Source organism: Heterocephalus glaber, unplaced genomic scaffold, assembly GCF_053883595.1.
Source record: "Heterocephalus glaber isolate CG9 unplaced genomic scaffold, H.glaber_assembly_v1.0 deba00000331, whole genome shotgun sequence".
Taxonomy (NCBI): Eukaryota; Metazoa; Chordata; class Mammalia; order Rodentia; family Bathyergidae; genus Heterocephalus; species Heterocephalus glaber.
This window is the reverse complement of record NW_028258142.1, coordinates 49,015,426-49,027,572: the sequence shown is the minus strand read 5'-3', so window position 1 is coordinate 49,027,572 and position 12,147 is coordinate 49,015,426. Positions and strand designations below refer to the sequence as shown.

Genomic DNA, 12,147 nt, shown 5'->3' with positions numbered 1-12,147 from the left:
TTCAAAACAGGAAGAGATTAACAGGATTTGCCTACGGACTGAATGTGCGGAGTGAGGAATAGGGATATGGCAAAAATAACTTTTAGGTTTTAAAGTTGATGATAAATAACAACTTTCAGCCATAGCCTACTAAAGTAACTCAATCACATATATTACTGTGAAATACACATTAAGTGTAATAATACGTTAATGCATTTTTCCCTTAATTAAAATGTACAATTGAGTTTTTATACATTTTGTAAATTTATCTCAGTGGTTATGTTAAATTGTTAAGCTTAACAAAAAAGATAACACAAAGAGTACAGTAAAAAAAGAATTATAAACCAAAGAAATTTATGCTCATCCCTAAAAGCAAAAGAAAAAAAATGCATATGGAAATGAAAATAGTTTCTCAGTACATCACTCTTTCTTCTAATATGAAATCAAAGGGAACCAGGTTGAACAATTGCCTAGCATGTGCAAGGGCCTAGATTCAACCCCAGCATTGCTAAACAAAACAAAACTGGAACTCAAGACTAAACAAGACCATCTTTATAAACTGTGTTAGCAGAATGGGAATAAGTGAATAAATCAACTACCGCTTTCTTAGATTATCTACTTCCTAAAACTTCCCATATAAAGAGTTTGGTTTCTATTATTATGTCTCTGAAAAATGTCTCTAGACCAGATAAGCCATGTGAGGATAGTAGATATTCAAATGGAACCATTTTCAATTCAATTTAAAATCCAAAAAGTTGGGTTTTTTCCTTTTTTCTTTTTAACTGACATGTAATAATTGTGCATATTTATGGGTACAGTATCAAACTCTGTCACTTATATAAGGTAGGTCTCCTTACAATTCAGGTTTTGCTCTTGAAAGAGCTAAAATGTTTTCTAAGTTACTCTTCTTAGTAATTTCTGGGCTAAGGTCGCCTTATTATAATTGTGAATTTTTTAATAAAATTTGAAATTAAGACAAGTAAGTGAAACTATATCTAAAATACCTCTGTCACTTTATGTACTGGATTTTTAAATCCAATTTAAATTGTTTATAACAATTTATGTAACAACACTCTATGATTAAAATTTTATCCATACCAAATAAATTTTACTAATGAATGAATAAATGTAAATAATTGAGAATACGTAAGTTTGGACTTAACTATACTTGTAAAATCAGGATATAACATTAGATGTTGTAAAAAAAAAACAACCCAAAAGCATTAGGGCTTTGGGTATAGCTCAGTGGTAAGAGTACTTAGCATGTGTAAGGTCCTGGGTTCAATATCCAGCCTTCCCTCCAAGGAGAAAAATAGTAACATTTACCTACATGTTTGACACTACCAGAATCATAAATGGAATAAAAATTTAAGCTATTAAGAGTTTTATTTAAAAAGATAAAATATGGTAATATCGTTTAGTAAAACTGAAGGTCTAAACTAGAATGACACTATCCATTTTCCTTTCATGCTGAGATCAAAAAAAAAAAATGAGACAATGGCTGCTATGAGCCTGATGGACAATACTAATCCAATATCCAAGACTCCATTCTTATCCCTGCACGTGCTCTTGCTAGCAGGCTTCAGTATGGTTGGCATAGTCAAGGAATTCCTAAATCAATACAGCTGCCAAGCCAGTTTAGAGGGCCTAGGCTTAATATAGGAAACTGCTATGAAAAGTAAAAGATGAGTTTCGTGGTAATCCATGACCCTGCCAGGTGTATTATTTGAAGTCATGACAACTTCTAGCAAAAAAAAAAAAAAAAAAAGATCAAGCTTGGCATTCCTGGTTTTGCATCTGGCCTGAAGATGGCCATCTAAGATACACTGTAAATGGACTGTAAGAGCAGTTAAGGCAAGCCAGGCTGAAAGGCTTAGGCAAAAGGATAGTAAGTTCGAGCCCAGCTTGGGCAATTCAGTGACTTAGCCAGACCCTATCTCAAAATGAAACATAAATGGCTGGCTGGGAATGTAGCTGACAGCAAAGCCCCTGGGTTCAATCCCAATTGTGTATGTGAACATGTGTGCGCACGCACACATACACAAAGCAATAAAGGCAAATTATACGTAAGGGAAGAAGCTATCATATGGCTTTGGGGTCCATATTAAAGATATATTAATTAAATCCAATTTAATTTATGACTTGAAGATACAAGCGTAAACAAAGGCAAAGCAGTAATCTTTAATACAGTAACCTCTTCAATGAAGCATTTAAAATGTTAAAAGCAGTTTCTTTTAAACTTAGAAGGAAAATGAGAATATGAGAAAGAAATTATCAGTGTCCTGGCAAATCCAAATAAGTTAAACTGACATTTTAATAGCAAATAAATGCTCAAACTGTAATGAGATGCTATTGTAGATTGTCAATGATATGCCTAAGGCAAAATTTTTTTATTAAAATAAAGGTAGGGTCAGGGATTTAGCTCAGTGGCACCGTGCCTGCCTTGCAAATGCAAGGTCCTGAGTTCAATCCCCGGAACTGCAAATAAATAAATAAAATAAAGCTAAATAATATCTTAACATTTCATTTTCCATGCCCCTCATAGCTGTGGAAAGACATTCTCCATAGTTCATAATTCACTGTCTAGAAAACAGACCTCAGCATTCTCTGATCATTCACTTTGGGGCTTAATGGCCTTCCCTTAAGGACATGCTTTCTTCTCTGTGCCCAGCGAGCGGCTCTCCTGTTGATACCGCTCCAGTGGAGATGAACATCTGGCCATTACCTTCTGAAAGAACAATGCTTCATCTTCCTGAACCCTTCTGCATCACCTCTTGTTCAAGTAAAATTATTCTATTCAGTTTGCTCCCACTTCAGAATCACAAACTTACTGAATTTATACACCTATTTTTTTCTTTGCTTATTTTTTCCTCAATGTGCTATTGGAAGATGAGAAGACAAGAAAAATGTTTACCACGTCATCCTCCACTAAATTTTTTTTCTCACTTCCCAACTTTAAGCACAACACCAGCTATGTGTCCCTAAATGACACACCTTTTAGATTTGGTTAGTTCAAAGCCTACCTAGCTATTTGCACTGAACTAGGTTGAGGGAAGTGGAAGCTAGCACACTCTCATTCTCTAATTGTTCCTCATCGCAGGAGCAATTAGAAAACTAGACATGGGCCAGGGATTTAGCTCAGTAGTTACGCCGCCTGCCTTGCAAGTGCAAGGTCCCAAGTTCAATTCCCAGTACCAAAAAAAAAAAAAGAAAAAGAAAAAGAAAACTAGACACACTTGATAAAAAGGTAGGTTCTGGTCCCTTCCCAATATGAGAATCAGAATGTACGAGGACTACATTCAAGAATCTGCATGGTTATCAAACACCTCAAGTAGTTGTGACACAGGTGGCTCAGATCCATCTCTGAAAGACCACGGACTAGAAGTGTAACTCCAGGCCTCTAAGTAACAGCACCAAGAAGCCACCTGGTTCTTTGCGCCTGTACATGTCAGACCAGTTTTTCAAGTCCCCCAGCCGAATCCTAAAAGGCAAGGTGATGGCACGGTAAACATGTCATTTTTAATTACCTGAAAAGCATCACCATCTTCCTCTTCCAATCTCCCCTTTAGAAATAAGCCTGCCTTCACAAAATGTCTAACCTGTGCAGAAATCTTCCAGAAGTCTGCACTACCAGGAACATCCAGCATTTGCTGATATCACTAGTTTTGGCAGATAACAGTTACAATTAAATGACCATCAATTAACTTGGTTCAAAAAGGAGCCTTAAATATTAAGAATCAAGTTAACATCAGATATTTAATATAAAACTACTTATTTCTTCTTTCACTTTTTCTCAAATGTATTCCAATATTTGAATGAGACATTATTAAAATGTGAACAGGAAGGAAGGGGTACGGGAAGGATTTAATTAAATATGGCAAATATTGCTCACCTTTGAAGGATTTCTAAAATTCTTCTCACATCTTTAGCAGTTTCATAGTTTAGAACTAAAGACTGTATTTAGAGAAAGGTTTGCTAAAAGCCAAAATAAGAGTGTATCATAAAGTACCTAAATAAAGCAAGCTAATTTTTAGAGCCCTAAGTTCGTTTGTTTCCAGAAACTCCTTTCAGTACTATAATCTACTGAGTCACATGGAGTTTGCAGGCCACTACTATCTCTGTAAGTAGGAACTACTACTCTGAGCTTCTCCAGGAAAATTAGAAGAAAACATCAAATTTTAAATCCATCTGATATATCGACTTCAGGAAAAAGACCAAGAATACTTGCTTTCCCTTCCCAAATTATTCTGCTAATATGCTACATAGCACATACCCAAGGGGGTATACTGTATATCACACTGACATCCCCACATCTACCTCACTGTGACCCTAGAGTCTTTGTGACTGAGTGTTTTGTCTTCCACTAGCATTCAACATACACATTCATCACTCAAGTAATAAAATATCTGATTGGGCTAGGACATTTTTTAAAAGTGAAATGCATGTAAATTGAGCCATGTTTTGTTCGGATACAAATATGAGAAAATTCAATCAAGAAATATGAAAAGTGGAGCAGGAGAGGTACGGCGGGCCGGTGCACGAGAGAGCACCTCACTCTAGCAGTGGCACCGGGATCGGTTGCCTCGAGCCGTCTTCAGATAACACTTGATTTAATGGAAACTCTGTGAAGTCCAGCCTGCAAGAGGTCATGATTTAGAATTTTCTATTTAATACGTTTGGACCTTGGCTGATCCTGGGTTACTGAAACCTTGTAAGAAATCATGACCACCCCAGGAAAAGAGAACTTTCGCCTGAAAAGTTACGAGAACAAATCTCTAAATCTGGATGAGATGTGTAGAAGGAGGGAGGAAGAAGGATTACAGCTACAAAAGCAGAAAAGAGAGGAGCAGTTATTCAAGCAAAGAAATGTTGCTACAGCAGAAGACGAAACAGAAGAAGTTATGTCAGATGGTGGCTTTCATGAGGCCCAGATCAATAACATGGAGATGGCACCAGGTGGTGTTATTACTTCTGATATGATTGAGATGGTATTTTCTAATAGCTCAGAAAAACAACTTTCTGCAACACAGAAATTCAGAAAACTGCTTTCAAAAGAACCTAACCCTCCTATTGATGAAGTTATCAGCACACCAGGAGTTGTGGCCAGGTTTGTGGAATTCCTCAAACGAAAAGAGAATTGTACACTGCAGTTTGAATCAGCTTGGGTACTGACAAATATTGCTTCAGGAAATTCTCTTCAGACCCGGATTGTGATTCAGGCAGGAGCAGTGCCCATCTTCATAGAATTGCTCAGCTCAGAGTTTGAAGATGTCCAGGAACTGGCAGTCTGGGTTCTGGGCAACATTGGTGGAGACAGTACCATGTGCAGGAACTATGTCCTAGACTGTAATATTCTTCCTCCTCTTTTGCAGTTATTTTCAAAACAAAACCGCCTGACCATGACCCGGAATGCAGTATGGGCTTTGTCTAATCTCTGTAGAGGGAAAAGTCCACCTCCAGAATTTGCAAAGGTTTCCCCTTGTCTGAATGTGCTTTCCTGGTTGCTTTTTGTCAATGACACTGATGTATTGGCTGATGCCTGCTGGGCCCTCTCCTATCTATCAGATGGACCCGATGATAAAATTCAAGCAGTCATTGATGCAGGAGTATGTAGGAGACTTGTGGAGCTACTGATGCATAATGATTATAAAGTGGTTTCTCCTGCTTTGTGGGCTGTGGGAAACATTGTCACAGGGGATGATATTCAGACACAGGTAATTTTGAATTGCTCGGCTCTTCAGAGTTTATTGCATTTGCTGAGTAGCCCTAAAGAATCTATCAAAAAGGAAGCATATTGGACAATATCCAATATCACAGCTGGAAATAGGGCACAGATCCAGCAAAAATGTGTTTAGAGCCACTCCAACACCACCCAAGGCAAGAGGAACTCTAAGAAGTCATTGTGCTCATTTTACTTGTGAAGTTTTTTTAAATCATATAAACCATGTGAAGACATTATTAGAATTGTTCTCAGAGTCTTTTAAAAAAGCCTATGCAAATGAAGTCCTGTCAGGCAAGCTACATCCTTTTCATAATGAACTTGCCTTGGCCAACAGCACCTGTGTCACAGGTGTGGTGACCAAGCTTCCCAGTTTTCCTGGTCTGGACTTTCAGTATGACACTGTGGTACTGAATATGATACCACCCTGGGTGAACTTGAATGAATTTCTCCCCCTACATGAGGTTACTGTGAGGAAGAAACAAACTTAGACTGATTTGGAATCAGCACAGAAATAGTAATTGTTATCACAAGGGCAGATGAATGTCCCAAAGGAAAAAAAAACAAAGAGTGAGGAGCCATGATGACGGTAAGGACTGCGATAGTTTGGATCCTGAATGTCCTCCAAAGGCCTGCATGTTAAAGGCCAAGTCCCCAGGTGGACACTTTAAGGGGCAGGCCTCTGGACAGTCTTGGGATCACTGGGGACAGGCACTGGAAGGGACTGTGGGACCTGGTTCTTCACTCACTTGCCATGAAGGAAGTACGCACTTCCACCATGGTGCACTCTGAACCCACGGGCTCAAAGCAATGGGTGAATCCATCCGGGACTGGAACCTCCAAAATTGGAAGTCAGAACAACCCTTTTGTCTTTAGGAGTTGATTTATCTCAGATACTTTTTATAGTAATGAAAAACAGACGAGCAAAAGACTCAAAAATCAAAACATACTTAGAGAACATAAAGAAACAAGGAGAATGAAAGAGGCTTGAGTCCCGTGGCTGACTGCCCTTATCTGGGTCACATCACTAGCACTCCTGGCAGATGGACTCGGAATTGATTTCACTAAGAGTGAGACTAAGTCCGAAGGCCTCGACATCACCCAGAACTTCGGAAGCAGGAGAGGCTGCAGTCTTATGTCAGTGGTTGCAGGGAGGCAGCTGTGCACTTCCTGTGTTCACACCCTTCTACAGCGCTGAAGGCTGTTTTCATGACATCATTTACCCTAAGAATGTGAATTGTTATTTTTGCACGTAAGTATCCACCTTGTGTAATTATAAAATCTCTGTGAGGAGGTCGGAGATGGCCCTGAAAGTCTCAAACTTCTAATCTAAGGCTAACTGACCTTGTGGTGATCAGCCCCATTCTTTTTTAAAAAAATAAATAAATAAATAAATAAATAGGCACTGATTTATTTAGTATGAAGAAAAAGATGGGCCATAGGATTTTCACATCTCAGGGGGAACTTCAGTTGTGGAACCCCAAGGCACGACCTCACTTCCTTGGCAACATCTTCAAACAGAACTTGGAACCCTTCTAATGGGCGTCACAATCTAGTACCAACCATCTCCCAAGCTCACTTGGCCAGAGACGGTCAACAGCGAACATGCTGAGCTGCTTCTCCACTTCGAGAGGGCGCAGCCTCAGGACCCCAGGCAGAGAAAGTATCTGTGAAAGATTGAGAAGACGGTTGACTCCATCCAGAGGCTGCAGGCCACATTGCAGTAGCCACACGACTGTCACAGACACCCCAGGGACGGTCTCTAGGGGAGTGACCACCAGGGACCTATCAAAATCAAGGTACCTCTATGAAGTCTCCCTAAGCCCAAATACCAAAGGCACAGAAATTGGAAAGAGCCCAGGGGAACTATCACCAGGCCCAGAAACACCCCGTAGCTCTGGGCAGGTCTCCCCAGACCCGGGCACAAAAAACCAAGAGTCAAAGTCCAGTGGGGGAGACTGAAGTCACAGCCAGTGGCCTCCAAGAGACACTGAGAAGCCCGGTGTACATCCACCCAGGCCTGGGTGCCACTATCAGAAACAACTTCACAGGGAGCCTTGCAGACTTCAGGCCAGTGTGGTCCCTACAGGAAGTCAGGCTGCACTCATTCTCATTCCTGACCATTTACCTGGGCAGCCAACCTGTCTATGGTCCCTTCTTCCCAGGCACCTCCATGACCCACACCTCTACCCAATCGGCCCTGATTTTGGGAAGAGGCATCTTGACAACATCTTTTGAGAATTCCATCTCCCTTGTGGGCCTATGTGATAAAGATCGAGATATGGGGTGTTTGGACAATAAACAGCTTTTCACCACAGACTGGGTAGATGAGGAAGGAGACTCATACACTGTGTCACCTCAGGTGGAGGTAGAAGAGGCCTTTAGGCTTTCTGGACTAAAAAACTCATGTTCTCAAAATGAACTCTTAGTTCATGTACCGCCCTGTATACCAGAACATCCTAAAATGCCTTGTCCCGGAGAAGAGAAATCCATCCACCACAGAGCTGCAGGCTGCTGGAGAAAGCTGTATTGTGCTAATGGCCACACTTTTCAAGCCAAACGCTTCAGCAGGCAGGCTCACTGTGCTGTCTGCCCAGATCGTGTAGGGGGACTTGGCCACCAGGTATATAAGTGCACCAAATGTAAACTCTCGGTTCACAAGAAGTGCCACACACTCGTCACAGTTGAATGTGGGCAGCATTCTTTACCATCAGACGCCCTGATGCCAGTCGATCCATCATCCATGGCTTCAGACCCTGAACAGACAGCGACCCCACAGAACCTTGCAACTCATGAGGCTTTAGAACAAGTTGATGAAAAGAATGAGGCAGGGAACAACAGGGAAAGTGGCAAAGCTTCACCTAGTTTAGGTCTTCAGGACTTTGATTTGCTTCGTGTGATAGGCAGAGGGAGTTATGGGAAAGTACTGTTAGTCCAACTGAAAAAATCAGGTGGTCTGTATGCAATGAAAGCAGTGAAAAAAGAGCTTGTCAACACTGATTGGGTACAGACAGAAAAGCACGTTTTACAGCAGGCCACTAATCATCCTTTTCTTGTAGGACGGCATTCTTGCTTCCAGACAGAAAGCAGACTGTTCTTTGTGCTAGACTACATAAATGGTGGAGATCTGATGTTTCATCTGCAGCAACAAAGATTCCTTCCTGAAGAACATGCCAGGTTTTACTCTGCAGAAGTCAGTTTGGCCTTCAACTATCTTCATCAGCGAGGGATACTGTATAGAAATTTGAAAGTGGACAATATTCTACTGGACTCAGAAGGGCACATTAGACTCACCGACTATTGCATATGTAAGGAAGGCTTACAGCCCGGAGATGTGACCAGCACTTTCTGTGGCATTCCTAATTACCTGGCTCCAGGAATTGTAAGGGGGGAAGATTATGGTTTCAGTGTGGACTGGTGGACTCTCGGAGTACTGATGTATGAGATGTTGATTGGAGAGTCTCCTTTTCATCTTGATGAGAGCTCTGATAATCCTGACCAAAACTCAAACAATAATCTCTATCAAGTCATTTTGGAAAGAGAAATTCGTATACCTCGGTGTCTGTCTGTAGAAGCTGCAAGTGTCCTGAAGAGTTTTCTGAGCAGGGACCCAAAGGAACGATTGGGTTGCCATCCTCAGGGGGGCTTTGCTGATGTTCAAGAGCATCCATTCTTTCAAAATGTTGACGGGGACATGATGGAGCGAAAGCAAGTAGTGCCTCCCTTCAACCAAGTATGTCTGAGGGATTCGGGTTGGACAACTTTGATTCTCAGTTTACTGAGGAACCTGTCCAGCTCACCCCAGATGATAATGACATCGTGAGCAAAATGGAAGGATACGAATTTGCAGGTTTTGAGTATATCAATCGTCTTTCAATGTATGAAGAAGAGTGGGTCTGATCCTCATTTGTCAACTGTGCATTCTGCTTATTACTATTTAATGCTTGGAAAAACTGGTTACCAGCCTGGATTCAATGAACCACTTCATAACTGTCTAGAAGCTAATTTTAATTTATTTTTTGTAGTTATATTTAGATTAATACTTGATTCTTACAGTCTATAATAGAGAATATTGAATGTTTTTGTTGATAAATGAAAACATTCCATTTGTTGAGTGGAGACAGAAAGTATAATACTTTTTCTAGTTACGTACTATACAGGAAAATAATTTGTCTTTTAAGTAGAATGTCTTACCTATGCTTGTTGATCTCAAACCATATTACCTATACCTTTTGGACCCCAGTTTATGTAGTCTTCAGGGAATCCAAAAAATTATAACACTTTTAAATTAATCTGCAGAAAACACATATATATTATAGTTCTATCTCCTTAGTTAAGTTTTTTAATTTAGTAGAATAACACATGAAATACATAGTAGAATTCATTTCAGGGGCAAAGTTCTTCAAAATATTTTTATCGAAATTACTGGTCAGTAATTTATTATTTAAAGAGTTACCAGATCTATAGCATTCCTGTGCTAGTCCTATTTTTATGCAAAGGACTTGAAAAGTAACCATCATTTTCTAAATAGGTTATAATGATACAATCTGAGCAAAATTTAATTTTAGGTACACTAGTTTTAAATTTAGAATAATTTAAAATTTGTAGGCATTTAATAAATTACCTTTTAAAAAAATTTTTTTAAAAATTACCTTTTTATCTTTTTTGAGATACCCCATTTCATTAGAAATGTAACTTTTCCAAAGCTTTTAGATTTATTACCTTTTCTTCAATTTTCAAGTTTGAAAGTAATAAAAACACAAAGGAAAATGTTTATAGACATTTACTTATTCATCTGTGATCCATATATATTTCTCTTAATGTCTGGAACTTGTTTTAAAGCAAAAAGCATTATCCACAGCATAAAATTATAGAGAATTGTAACATATAAGAAATATGTTTATGTTTTTTTTATTTTTATTTTATTTTTTTTTGGTACCAGGGATCGAACTCGGGACCTTGTGCTTGTGAGGCAGGCGCCAGAAACACTAAGCTAAATCCCCCGCCCTTTTGTTTTTAATTTAAAGTATAGATTTTTAAGTAGTAAGATTGACTTCCATATTTTACGCAGAACTGCACTACAAATATGTTTTTAACTATATTCTTTTTTTTGCCATCTTTAAGTGTCACGCTAGTTCTTTTCATATTATATAGTAGGTCTTTCAAAACATTCACCGGGAATAAGGCAGTTTACATACAGAATGGTTGGCATTTTGGCGTTCTCGGAAATAATTTATTTTGCATAAGCCTGGTGGTCAGATCATTTTATGCATATGAAGCCTGGATTAATTTCAAGCATCTTGTTCAGTGCAGGGACATTTACTTTATAAATTTGTTTTGTTTTTATTTTTGTTATGTAGAATACTGCCGTGGTCATCATAATGTAATATGTATTTGTGTACCTTCTTTTTCATGTTAAAAATCTTTAAATAAAACGTTTAATAAACATCAAAAAAAAATTTTTAAATAAATAAATAAAATTTAAAAAAAGAAATATGAAAAGATTCATTTATTAAATAAACTCGAGCTGGGAAATAGCATAAGACAATTATACAATAGAATATTTTGCTAAAACTTGTACTGAAATTCATTTCAGCAGCTTTATGACTTGTCTGAGAAAGCTGAACATTTATTTAATCATTTGTAACAAAGCCAAAAAGGCATTTATTAGTCTCATAGTCAATTCAACACAATTGTGCTTAGTGCTTACCTTACACAAAACAGTATGTTCTGCATCAGGGATGCAGACATTAACTATACACATCCCTAAGCACAAAGAGTTCAAGGTCACTGAAGTCAGAGGATCCTTTCCACGAGTTTAACATCATACAATTCTCCTTCTTACCAGTGGTTTTTTGGGGGTACTAACATACAAATATTTTCTAACTTTTAAAAGAGATACAGAAAACTGTTTTCAGATTAAGGTTATATCATAATCTTTTAGAATATAACATTTGATTCAATCACAAGTACCATTTCTCACTCAAACATAACAGTATATGAACGCATGCTTATTAATCTATTTCTTAGTATTGACAGCAGCTCTGTTTAAAAAACGTTTTCAAGATTTTTAGAGAAAAGGCAGACCTACCTCCATAATTTTTCAAACATTAAATACAATTCTAACATATCAAAAGCCTATATTGTTTTCTGAAACACAAGTGAAGAGCACAAGTCCTCCTCTGAAGTCCCACAGTAAACTCCGCGTGATGGTTTTAGAATCACTGCTTCTGAAAAACAGAGCTTGACAGCCCCAGTGCTAGACCCATCTGAAAAGCAGGATACCGACATCTTCCTAGTGAGCGCTCACAGTTTCAGAGATCCGACGGGTATGCCTGCAAGTGTCAGCAGTTACTAGAGACTCCTGCAGGAGGAAGAGGACTCACAGCCTCTTTTCCAAACAGAACTGAACCAAAAAGAAATCTATTTTCCAAGTAAAACTCAAGTCA

At 38.7% G+C, this 12,147-nt stretch overlaps 1 protein-coding gene and 2 pseudogenes across 7 annotated transcripts in view; 2 read left to right on the top strand and 1 right to left on the bottom strand.

Moving 5' to 3' along the window:
* B4galt6 (beta-1,4-galactosyltransferase 6) overlaps positions 1-12,147 on the bottom strand; it is a 120,179-nt gene that overhangs the window by 21,257 nt on the left and 86,775 nt on the right. The window lies entirely within an intron of this gene.
* On the top strand, positions 4,701-5,863 carry LOC101700406 (importin subunit alpha-5 pseudogene; annotated as a pseudogene).
* On the top strand, positions 7,080-11,091 carry LOC106010032 (protein kinase C iota type pseudogene; annotated as a pseudogene).